Genomic DNA, 11742 nt, shown 5'->3' with positions numbered 1-11742 from the left:
AGTCTACTCTCATCACATTCCACTAAACGAAAGAATAAAATGCACACTCATTTGGGTAGGAAAACCTATCTCACAATACAGGAAAGTGGGGGATAAGGGGACAAGCAGGGTGGGGGGGATGATAGAAGGGAGGGTAATGGGGAGGAGAGGCAATTCGAGGTCGACACTCATGGGGAAGGATAGGATCAAAAGAGAATAGAAGTAATGGGGGACAGGATAGGATGGAGGGAAATATAGTTAGTCCTATACAACACAACTATTATGGAAGTCATTTGCAAAACTACACAGATATAGCCTATATTGAATTGCTTGCCTTCCAAAGGGAAGGGGTGGAGAGGGAGGGAGGTAAAGAAGTTGGAACTCAAAGTGTTAGGATCAACTGTCGAGTAATGTTCTTGCCACTAGGAAATAAGAAATACAGGTAAAGGGGTATAGAAAGCTATATGGCCCTACAGGACAAAAGAGAAGACGGAGACAAGGGCAGAGAGGGATGATAGAAGAGAGAGAAGATTGGTCATAGGGGTAATTAGAATGCTTGGTGTTTGGGGGGGAGGGGATAAAAGGGGAGAAAATTTGTAACCCAAAATTTTGTGAAAATGAATGTTATAAGTTAAATAAATAAATTTAATTAATTAAAAAACAACAACAACAACAAAAAAAAAAAACACCTAGCAACAGTATCATGGCTGTGTGGATTACTCCTCTGCTGCCTTAGGGATTTTATGTTGAACGAAAAATCATGAACAGCAGCCTAATCACTTTGAGCTCCCTTTTAGGAAAAGTCCTAAAAATTAGGCAGAGGTTTGACATTTATATTTATCTCTGTCTTTTTTGAGGATGAGGTAAAATTCATGTTCCTGAAAATGTTTGGGAAAATAACAAGAAGAGTATAATTATCTCTTAATAGACAGAGCTTGGGAGGGGAAATTGAGGAAAAAGCAGAGCTTTTCTTGGAGCTTCCCTCTGTTCTTGAGGCTATTGGTGTCTCTGGAGGAGTCAGACCAAGTCTTCTGCTCCAACATGCCTATAGACCTGATGACCTTTTTCATACCATCCCTCTTCTACCATAGCTCAGTCCTACCTTCTCTTTCTCCTTTCTCCAGATGCCTTCTTTCTTTCTCAGTCATTGATGTCTGTACTTCTCCAACTGCATTAAAGAATCTCAAAAGCTCTCTCCTCAACTCAGAACTGGCTACTTCTTTTGGACAAGATTCATGGGGAGTGACCATGTCTTTTACCCAATTGGAAGGGACTTCCCATTCCCCTAATGGAAATATCTTTGATTAATTCAAAGACGTATCCATATCTTTTTTATACTTAATGAATAATCAACATATATTACTTTGTAAATGTATCAAGGCTTAGCAACTTCTCACTAACTTTAAATTGAGTGGCAGGTGGTGGTGACAATTCAATTACTCACAATTTATGTCTTTGGGTGGACCATGCAGCTCCCTACATACCATGAAGAGATATCCTGCCAGCAGTCTGGCATCATGCAGTCTTCCATTTACCAAGGAGCTTGACAGTCAATGTCTCTACTTCCACAAGGAGTTTTATTGCCTTGAATAAGTCATTTCCTTTTTTTGGAACTAAGTTCTATCTCAGTGAAATGAGGAGATCATCACTAAGATCCCTGCCAGACTTAACATTCTATCATGGAAAAAATGTACTTTTAGTTGATATTTTTATCTTTAATTTCCTTACCTATAAAGTACAGAAAATAATATGGTACTGCCTAACTCATAGTGTTATTCCAAAAATCTAAATAAATCATGTTAGAAGTTTTAGGCCATACTGTGTATTGAGAACAATCTGCATTCAAATCTTGTCTTTGACACATTCCAGTTGTGTGACATGGACAAGTTACTTTCAGTGTTCCCCAAAAACTCTATACCATACTATGACTGTCAGACATGGCACAAGTTGACCTTCTGAACCAGGTTCACTGGAGGCAGTTTCTCGTATGAGCATTTTCTGCACTGACTACCTTGGTGTTTTGAGCCTCCCACCTCTCCAAAAATGTGAAAGCATCTGAGTGGTGGATAAAAGAAGGCCATAGCCAACGCCATCACCACTGTATCCATTAACAAGGTTATTAATTATTGTAATTATATTAAAGGTTTTGAAAATTCTTTGGTCACTTTTATAGGCCACTGGAAGGTTACTTTTGTATAGATCTTTGCAACTTTTGTTTCCAATTTGTTACATTCTCCCAAAGCTGAGATGCTGCCTACATGTTAAAGAAAGGAGGCACAATAGTCTTTGCCAAGATGCTTCTCTGAACTGCGCCATTGGAATAGAAGGCCAGAATCATGAGCAACTCTTCCCCAGAATTTTCATAGCCTCTTTCACTTCTTGGTTTCTTTCTTTTTTTTTCTGCTGTTATTTTTTTTTATATTTTATTTTATTTTTTATTTTTTAATGTTTAACAATCACTGCCATACAATTGTGATTTTATCCCCCCACCTACTCCCCACTCTCCCCCTCCCTCCCCACGACTGCATACAATTTTGTATAGATTCTACATATACGTTCCTATTGAGTATATTTTCACTACAGTCATGCTATGTAGTCAGACTAAGATAAATGAAAGAAATCGTATAACAAATCAGAACATGATACACAAACACATACACATACACAAACATGATCTGCTACATTATGTGAGTGACTTCCATATTTCTCTCTCTAAGTGTGGAAGGCATTTTGCCTTGAGAACCACCATTGGGATTTATTATTTTTTTTTTTGTAAGAAGTTCTTGTGTTATTACAAAAATCTAAGTCTACCAGAAAAAACTCTAACACACTGTGGTCGTTGCTGTGCATAAAGTTCTCCTGGTTCTGCTCCTTTCACTCAGCATCAGGTCATATAAGTCCTTCCAGGCCTCTCTGAAGTCTTCTTGTTCATCATTTCTTATGGCACAATAGTACTCCATTACATTCATATACCATAATTTATTCAGCCCTTCCCCAATTGATGGACATCCCCTTGACTTCCAGTTTTTGGCAACTACATAGAGTGCTGCTATAAATATTTTTGTACATGTGGGACCCTTTCCCATTTTTATGATCTCTTGGGAATATAGTCCTAGTAGCGATATTGCTGGGTCAAAGGGTATGCATATTTTTGTAGCCCTTTGGGCATAGTTCCAAATTGCTCTCCAGAATGGTTGGATGCGCTCGCAGCTCCACCAACAATGAATTAGTGTTCCAACTCTCCCACATCCTCTCCAGCATTTATCATTTTCTTGTTCTGTCATGTTTGCCAATCTTATAGGTGTGATGTGGTACCTCAGAGTTGTTTTGATTTGCATCTCTCTAACCAATAGTGATTTAGAGCATTTTTTCATATGATTATAGATAGCTTTAATTTCTTCTTCCGAAAATTGCCTGTTCATATCCTTTGACCATTTATCAATTGGGGAATGACTTGTGTGATTATACATTTGGGTCAGTTCTCTATATATTCTAGAAATGAGGCCTTTATCCCCGAGCTTAGCTGTAAAAATTCTTTCCCAATTTACTACATCCCTCCGGATTTTGGTTGCATTGGGTTTGGTTGTGCAAAACCTTCTCAGTTTAATGTAATCAAAGTTATCCATTTTGCATTTCATAATGCTTTCTATCTCTCCTTTATTAAAGAATTCTTCCCTTCTCCATAGATCTGATAAATACACTATTCCTTGCTTCTCCAGTTTATTCATGGTATCAATCTTTATACCTAAATCATGCACCCATTTAGACTTTATTCTTGTGTACGGTGTCAGGTATGGGTCTATGCCTAATTTCCGCCACACTGTTATCCAGTTTTCCCAGCAATTTTTGTCAAACAATGAGTTCTTATCCCAGAAGCTGGGGTCCTTGGGTTTACCAAACAGAAGGTTGCTATATTGCTTGCCTACTGCATCTTGAGTGCCAAGTCTATTCCACTTGTCTACCTCTCTGTTTCTTAGCCAATACCAAGTGGTTTTGATAATTGCTGCTTTATAGTAGAGTTTGAGGTCTGGTAGCGCTAGGCCACCTTCCCAAGCATTTCTTTTCATTAGTCCCTTTGATATTCTGGACCTTTTGTTTTTCCAAATGAATTTTGATATTATTTTATCCAGCTCTAGAAAGTAATTGTCTGACAGTTTAATTGGTATGGCACTAAATAAGTAAATTAATTTGGGTAGAATTGTCATTTTTATTATATTAGCATGGGGTATCCATGAGCAACTAATGTTTTTCCACTTACTTAAATCTGACTTTATTTGTGCAAAAAGTGTCTTGTAATTGTGTTCATATAATCCCTGGGTTTGTTTTGGCAGGTAGACTCCTAAGTATTTTATACTGTCTACCCTAGCATTAAATGGGATTTCTCTTTCTATCTCTTGCTGTTGGACTTTGTTGCTAATATATAGGAACGCAGAAGATTTGTGTGGGTTTATTTTGTAACCTGCAACTTTGCCAAAGTTGTTTATTAATTCAAGTAATTTTTTACTTGAATCTCTGGGATTCTCTAGGTAAATCATCATATCGTCTTCAAAGAGTGATAACTTAGTTTCTTCTTTGGCTATTCTTATTCCTTGAATATCTTTATCTTGTGTAATTGCTACAGCTAACATTTCTAGTACCATATTGAATAATAGTGGTGATAATGGACAACCTTGTTTCACCCCTGATCTTATTGGGAATGCATCTAGCTTATCCCCATTGCATATAATGCTTGCTGAAGGTTTTAGATAGATACTGCTTATTATTTTATGGAAAGTTCCCTTTATTCCGACGTTCTCCAATGTTTTTAGTAGGAATGGATGTTGTATTTTGTCAAAAGCTTTTTCTGCATCTATTGAGATAATCATGTGGTTTTTGTTAGCTTTGTTGTTGATGTGATCGATAATGCTAATAGTTTTCCTAATATTGAACCAGCCCTGTAGTCCTGGTATGAATCCTACCTGATCATAATGTATTAGTCTCGTGATAAGATGCTGTATTCGTTTTGTTAAAATCTTATTTAAAATTTTTGCATCTATATTCATTAGGGAAATTGGTCTATAATTTTCTTTCTCTGTTTTGTCTCTTCCTGGTTTGGGTATCAAAACCATATTTGTATCATAGAAAGAATTTGGGAGGACTCCTTCTTCCCCGATTTTCAAAAATAGTGTATGTAGTATTGGAATTAACTGTTCTTTAAATGTTTGATAGAATTCACTTGTGAATCCATCTGGCCCTGGAGATTTTTTCCTAGGGAGTTCATTGATGGCTTGTTCAATTTCTTTTTCTGAGATGGGGTTGTTTAAGTATTCAACTTCCTCTTCTGTTAATCTGGGCAGTTTGTATTTTTTAAAATATTCATCCATCTCATTTAGATTATCGAATTTGTGGGCATAAAGTTGGGCAAAGTAGTTTCTAATTATTGTTTTAATTTCCTCCTCATTGGAGGTGAGTTCACCCCTTTCATTTTTAATATTAGTAATTTGGTTTTCTTCTTTCTTTTTTTAAATCAGATTGACCAAAGGTTTATCAATTTTATTAGTTTTTTCATAAAACCAACTACTGGTTTTATTTATTAATTCAACAATTTTCTTAATTTCAATTTTATTAATCTCTCCTTTGGTTTTCATTATTTCTAATTTGGTATTTACTTGGGGATTTTCAATTTGTTCTTTTTCTAGCTTTTTCAACTGCAAGCCCAAGTCATTGACCTCCTCTTTCTCTATTTTATTTATGTAAACATTCACAGATATAAAACTTCCCCTAATAACTGCTTTTGCAGTATCCCATAAGTTTTGGTATGTTGTCTCACTATTGTCATTCTCTTGAATGAAATTGTTGATTGTTTCTATGATTTCTTCTTTAACCCAACTCTTCTTTAGAATTAGATTATTTAGTTTCCAATTGATTTTTGGTTTATCTTTCCATGGCCTTTTATTACATGTAATTTTTAATGCATTATGATCTGAAAAGGATGCATTGATTATCTCAACCTTTGTGCACTGGATTGTGAGATTTTTATGTCCTAGTACATGGTCAATTTTTGTAAATGTACCGCTGAGAAATAGGTATATTCCTTTCTATTCCCATTTAATTTTCTCCAAAGATCTATCATATCTACCTTATCCAGAGTTTTATTTACCTCCTTAACCTCTTTCTTGTTTATTTTGAGGTTGGATTTATCGAGTTCAGAGAGGGGGAGGTTGAGGTCCCCCACTAGTATAGTTTTGCTATCAATTTCTTCCTTCAACTCCCCCAACCTCTCCTCTAAGAATCTGGATGCTATACCGTTTGGAGCATACGTTTAGTAATGATATTGCTTCATTGTCTATGGTGCCTTTTAGCAAGATATAGTTTCCATCCTTATCCCTTTTGATTAGATCTATTTCTGCTTTTGCTTTGTCTGAGATTAGGATTGCTACTCCTGCCTTTCTTACATGAGCTGAAGCACAATATATTCTGCTCCATCCTTTGACCTTTATCCTATGTGTATCCCCCCGTTTCAAATGTGTTTCTTGTAAGCAGCATATTGTTGGATTATGGCTTTTAATCCATTCTGCTATCCGTCTCCGTTTTATGGGACAGTTCATTCCATTCACATTCACAGTTATGATCACAATCTGTGTATTTCCCTCCAACCTCTTTCCCACCATTTGTGCTTTTAGATCTCCCGTCTCCCTTCCCCTCCTCAATAGTATTCACTTTTCTCCCCCTCCTCCTGCAGCCTTCCCCTCCTTCTTTTAGCCCCCCTCCTTTTTACTCCCCTTTACTCTTATTGCTTCTTTCCTCCCTTTTAGCCACCCTCCCCTTTCTTCCCCCTTCCCCTCCTACTACCTATAGAGCTAGTTAAGATTATCTACTTAAGATTATTGTTCCCTCCTTTGAACAAATCAGATGAGAGTACCTCTCAAACAATGCTCATCTCCCTCCCCTCCTTTCCTCTACTATAGTTTTGTACTTCTTCCTGTGATAGAATTTGCCATTTTCTGCTTCCCCCTTTTCACACCTCCTATTGCATTCCCTTCTCATACTTAAATCATATTTTTGACATGACATCATTTACTTTATGCCCGTTCCCTCTACATATATCCCTTTTATCATAATAGCTGCACAGTTCTCAAGATTAACAGGCATCATCTTCCCTTATAGGGAGGTAAACAGTTTGCCCTAATTGAGTAGCAAGTTTTTGTTTTTGTTTTTTCCCCCCTGTTTACCTTTTTATGATTCTCTGGAGACCTGCATTTGAAGATCAAATTGTCTATTGAGTTCTGGTGTTTTGGTCAGGAAGCTCTGGAAATCCCTTATTTCGTTGAATGACTTTCTCCTTGCCTGAAATGTTATGCTGAACTTTGCTGGGTAGTTGATCCTTGGTTGAAGTCCCAACTCCTTTGCCTTATGGAATATTGGGTTCCAGTTCTTTCGATCTTTTAATGTAGAAGCTGCAAGGTCCTGTGTGATCCTGACTGTGTGTCCTTGATATTTGAATTGTTTCTTTCTGGCTGCTTGTAGTATTTTCTCCTTCACTTGATAGCTCTGGAATTTGGCAACTATATTTCTTGGGGTTTTGAGTTTGGGATCCCTTTCGGGAGGGGAACGGTGGATTCTTTCAATGACTATTTTGCCCTCTGAGTCTAGCACTTCTGGGCAGTTTTCCTTGATGATTTCCTGGAAGATGTTGTCCAGACTCTTTTCTTCATCATGGGTTTCTGGCAGGCCAATAATTCTTAAATTTTCTCTCCTGGATCTATTTTCCAGGTCAGTTGTTTTTCCAATTAAATATTTTACATTTTCTTCTATCTTTTCATTCTTTAGATTTTGTTTGACTGATTCTTGTTGCCTCATTGAGTCATTAGTTTCTACTTGCCCAATTCTAATCTTCATCGTATTGTTTTCTTCCGTTAGCTTTTGCATTTCCTTTTCCATCTGACCAATTTTTCCCTTTAAGGAGCTATTTTCTCCATTTAATTTTTGTATTTCTTTTTCCATTCGACCAATTTTCCCAGTTAGGTTTTGGGTTTCCTTCTCCATCTGTACAATTTTCCCAATTAGGTTTTGGGTTTCCTTTTCAGTTTGATTAACTCTTCCTTTTAGGGAGTTATTCTCTTCAGTTAATTTTTGAACTTCCTTTTCTATTTCTTCAATTTTCCTTTTCAGAGTGATGTTCTCATCAGTGAATTCTTTTTTTATAATTTTAAAATCATTGGCCGGTTTTTCTTTTATATCCTTCTTCAGACTTTCCAGGTAATCTAGTTGTGCTTGCGAGAAATTCATAGTCCCATCTGAGGTTTCAGATGAAAGTACAGTCTCAGCTCTGACCTCTTTGGTGTTTGTGTTTTGGTCCTTATCCCCATAGAAAGATTCTATGGTTTTTTCACTTTTCGTCTGCTTTTTCTGATTCATGATGTTGGCTGAGTGTTGTAGCTTTTGGTTCTTTCAGTCAGAAGATACAGATCTTTTAAGTTGGGCTGCTGTGTGTCTAGGCTGAAAGCAGGCTTTTTTGTTGTTGTTGTTGTTGTTGTTTCCCAGATCAACCCTGGGGTTAGCTTGTTGGGTGTGTGGGAGGGGTAGTCTGGTCTCAGGAGATCTCCTCAGCTGACTTGAGGCAAAGGCAAGGTCAGGGGATGGTGATCCCAGCTTCCCTATTGTCTTCCCTTTTCCCCTGGAGGGCTGGGGTACGCCTAGAAGTTAATGCGTGTTTCCGCCCCTCCTGGGGCTTGTCTCCCATCTCTGGGGCTTGCCTGGGTCTCAGTGCGAATTTTCTCTGCCCTGGGTCGTCTGTCCCTCCAGATCGTCCCCGCCACAGCAGGAAGAATCCCCCCCCCCCCCCCCCGGCACCCCTCCAGCCTCTGGTGTTGTGAGACCACCCGCCCCCCTCTAGTGTTCCTGCTGATCCAGGATTAATCTGGGGAAGAATTTTATGGTTCCCTCCCGGTCATCAGGGGGGAGGAGAGAGCACTTACTGATCACTCCGCCATCCCAACTCCTGGAAGTTCAAGTAGCTGACCCACCGAAGTCCAGTCTTCAGGCTGAAGGTTTTAAGGGCTGCTGCGCTGATATCTGGCTCTCAGCGGCTCTCATCGGCTTGGCCTGGCCTATTTCCTGCTCTGCCGGTCCCGCCCACCACTCTCGGGCCCCTCAGGTCCCCTCCGCCCTGTGGCGCCGACCGCGCTGCACTGTGCACCGGGGTCTTACCCCCGTGGAACAGATCCCTCCCGTGGACCCTCCAGGCCAACCCGGGCTCCGAACCCGTCAAAGTCTGTCACCCACTGGATTCTACACCTCCAAAGCCTGGCCGGACTCTCCCCCCAGAGACATCCAGAGGAGTCCTTCCAGGAGCCCGGGTGAGTTGTTGCTTTCACTTCGCCATCTTGGCTCCGCCCCCTTCTTTGTTTCTTAAGCTGTAGATTAGGGGGTTCAGCATGGGGATGATGATGCCATAAAATACAGAGGCCACCTTATCGTTTTCCTGGGACTCACTGGAAGAAGGATGCAAATACATGTAAAAACGAGTCCCATACAAAATGGTAACAGCTGTCAAGTGGGAAGCACAGGTGGAGAAGGCCTTGTGTCTCCCTGTGGAAGAATGCATCTTAAAGATGGCAGACAGGATGTACATGTAGGAGAAGAATACGATCATCACAGTGCTTGACAGGTTGAAGCCTGAAATGATGATTAACATCATGACATTCATATCAATACTAGAACAGGAAAGGGCAAGAAGTGGGGGAGCATCACAGAAAAAATGATTATGTTGGAGTTACAGAAACATAGGGAAAAGAGAAAGGCAATTTGAATGGATGCAGTCACAGAACCCATGAAATAAGATCCAGTCACGAGCTGGATGCAGGCTCTTCGAGACATGATCATTGGATAGCGCAGAGGTTTCCAGATGGCCACATACCGATCTATGGCCATGGCAGCGAGAAGGTAACATTCAGTGCTAGCAAAAATTCCATAAACCTCTGATTGTAACACACAACCTGAGAAAGAGATAGACTTGTGAGAAACTAGGAAGTTTAGTAACATCTTAGGAGTGATAGCAGACGTATAACACAGGTCAATGAAGGACAGATGTTGTAGGAAAAAGTACATGGGGCTGTGAAGGTGAGAATCAATATTGATGAGAAGGATCATGCCAAAATTGCCTACAAGAGATATGACATAGATGAGGAGAAACCCAAGGAAAAGGGTGTACTGCACCTCTTGCTGAAGCAAAAATCCCAGCAGAATGAATTCAGTCACTATGGTGCCATTTCCTTGTGTCATGGCTAGCATGAGACCTGCAGATGAAAGACAAAAAGGACAAAGACAAAATTATAGGCACCCATGACTGGGAATGAGAATATCCTTTAGTTTCCTACTGTGATCATTTATTTTTAAATAAATTTATTTTTATTGATATTTTGTTTTTACAGTAAATTCATTTACAAAAATATCCATCCTGCTTCCTGTGCCCAAGGAGCCTTTTCTTGTAACAAAGATAAATAAGGGAGGGGAGAAGGAAGGAGGATGGGAATAAACATTTATATAGTGTTGACTACATGGCAGACACTGGGGTAAGGACTTTACAAATATCATCATTTGTGAGAAAGGAAGAGAAAATGGAGAGTGGTTACCTTCATCAAGTCCCAACAGCTTTGTAAGAAAGACAGTTTTGAAAGCAGGGAGTTGTATTCAAGCACATCACTCCCTAAGCTACTCAGGAGGCAAGGCAAGGTTCCAGCTGCCCTCTGTTCTAGTCATACTGGGGAAGCCAAGTCGTTCCCTTGTGATCAGGTCTACCCTTCCCATTATTCCTCTCCCTGTGTCCTTTCTCAGCAGGCTCCAAGACTTCTGGCTTCCCAGTCCTCACACAGATTCCAGCTAGTCTAATCCTTCACCTGCTCCTTCAGGCTGGGAAAACTACACTCCCTAGCCTCACCTGTAGCTTGAATGGGACCACACCTATAAAGCAAATGAGTCAAGACTATTGATCCTTAAGTCCTCTGCTAGTTCTAAATGTCATTATCAAATGCAAATGCTATCCTTTATTTACAAAAAAAAAAAATTTCCTCTCCCACAGTACTTCCAAATTAAAAGGAAAAAAAGAACAAAACTTTTTCAACAAATATTCACAATCAAGCAAACCAAATGACCACATTGTGTATGCCCAAATCACCAGTGATAACTAGCATTTATATAATGCTTTAAGTTTTGCAGAGTTCTTCCCATGTGCTAAGATGATTGTCACAATATCCCTGGAAGGTAGGTGTGATTATTATCCTCATTTTATAGAAAGAAGCTGAGGCAGTCAGAGGTTGTGACTTGCCCAGGGTCACACAGTTAATTAAGGCCAAATGTGAACCCCAGAACTTTACCCACAAGGCTTCTTTACTTTCTTAAATATATTTCTCTGGTTGATATTCTTGCTTCTAAGTCTGCCTTTTTCTCTTGGAAGTCTTTACAGTCTGCTGTACTTGAGGCTAGCCACCAATGTATTGGCAATCTGGTTCAGGATCTCTGCCTCTTTCAATACTACAATGGCCTGGACAACACCTGAGACATTTCTTAGGGATTTCAGGATTCTGAAGACAGAACGTATGTGAACTGTACACCAGAACTACAGGCCTATGTTGTGGAACTCTGTTGAGGTTATCCAGAAGTTATTTTTTGCAAATATTCCAAGAACTACACATTACAATTAGAGCTCTCCCCTTCATTGAAGTGCCTCTAAAAAGTGGTATATTTATTTTAATCATGAATCATTTCATCAGGTGTGACTACTCG

At 39.4% G+C, this 11742-nt stretch overlaps 1 pseudogene; it reads right to left on the bottom strand.

Moving 5' to 3' along the window:
- Window positions 1-9331: 9331 nt before the first annotated feature.
- LOC140522044 (putative olfactory receptor 5AK3) lies at window positions 9332-10242 on the bottom strand (annotated as a pseudogene).
- Between the last annotated feature and the right edge of the window lie 1500 nt (window positions 10243-11742).

Source organism: Notamacropus eugenii, chromosome 2 (genome assembly GCF_028372415.1).
Source record: "Notamacropus eugenii isolate mMacEug1 chromosome 2, mMacEug1.pri_v2, whole genome shotgun sequence".
Classification (NCBI taxonomy): domain Eukaryota; kingdom Metazoa; phylum Chordata; class Mammalia; order Diprotodontia; family Macropodidae; genus Notamacropus; species Notamacropus eugenii.
The sequence above is the reverse complement of the archived record's forward strand: the minus strand, read 5'-3'. Positions and strand labels throughout refer to the sequence as shown.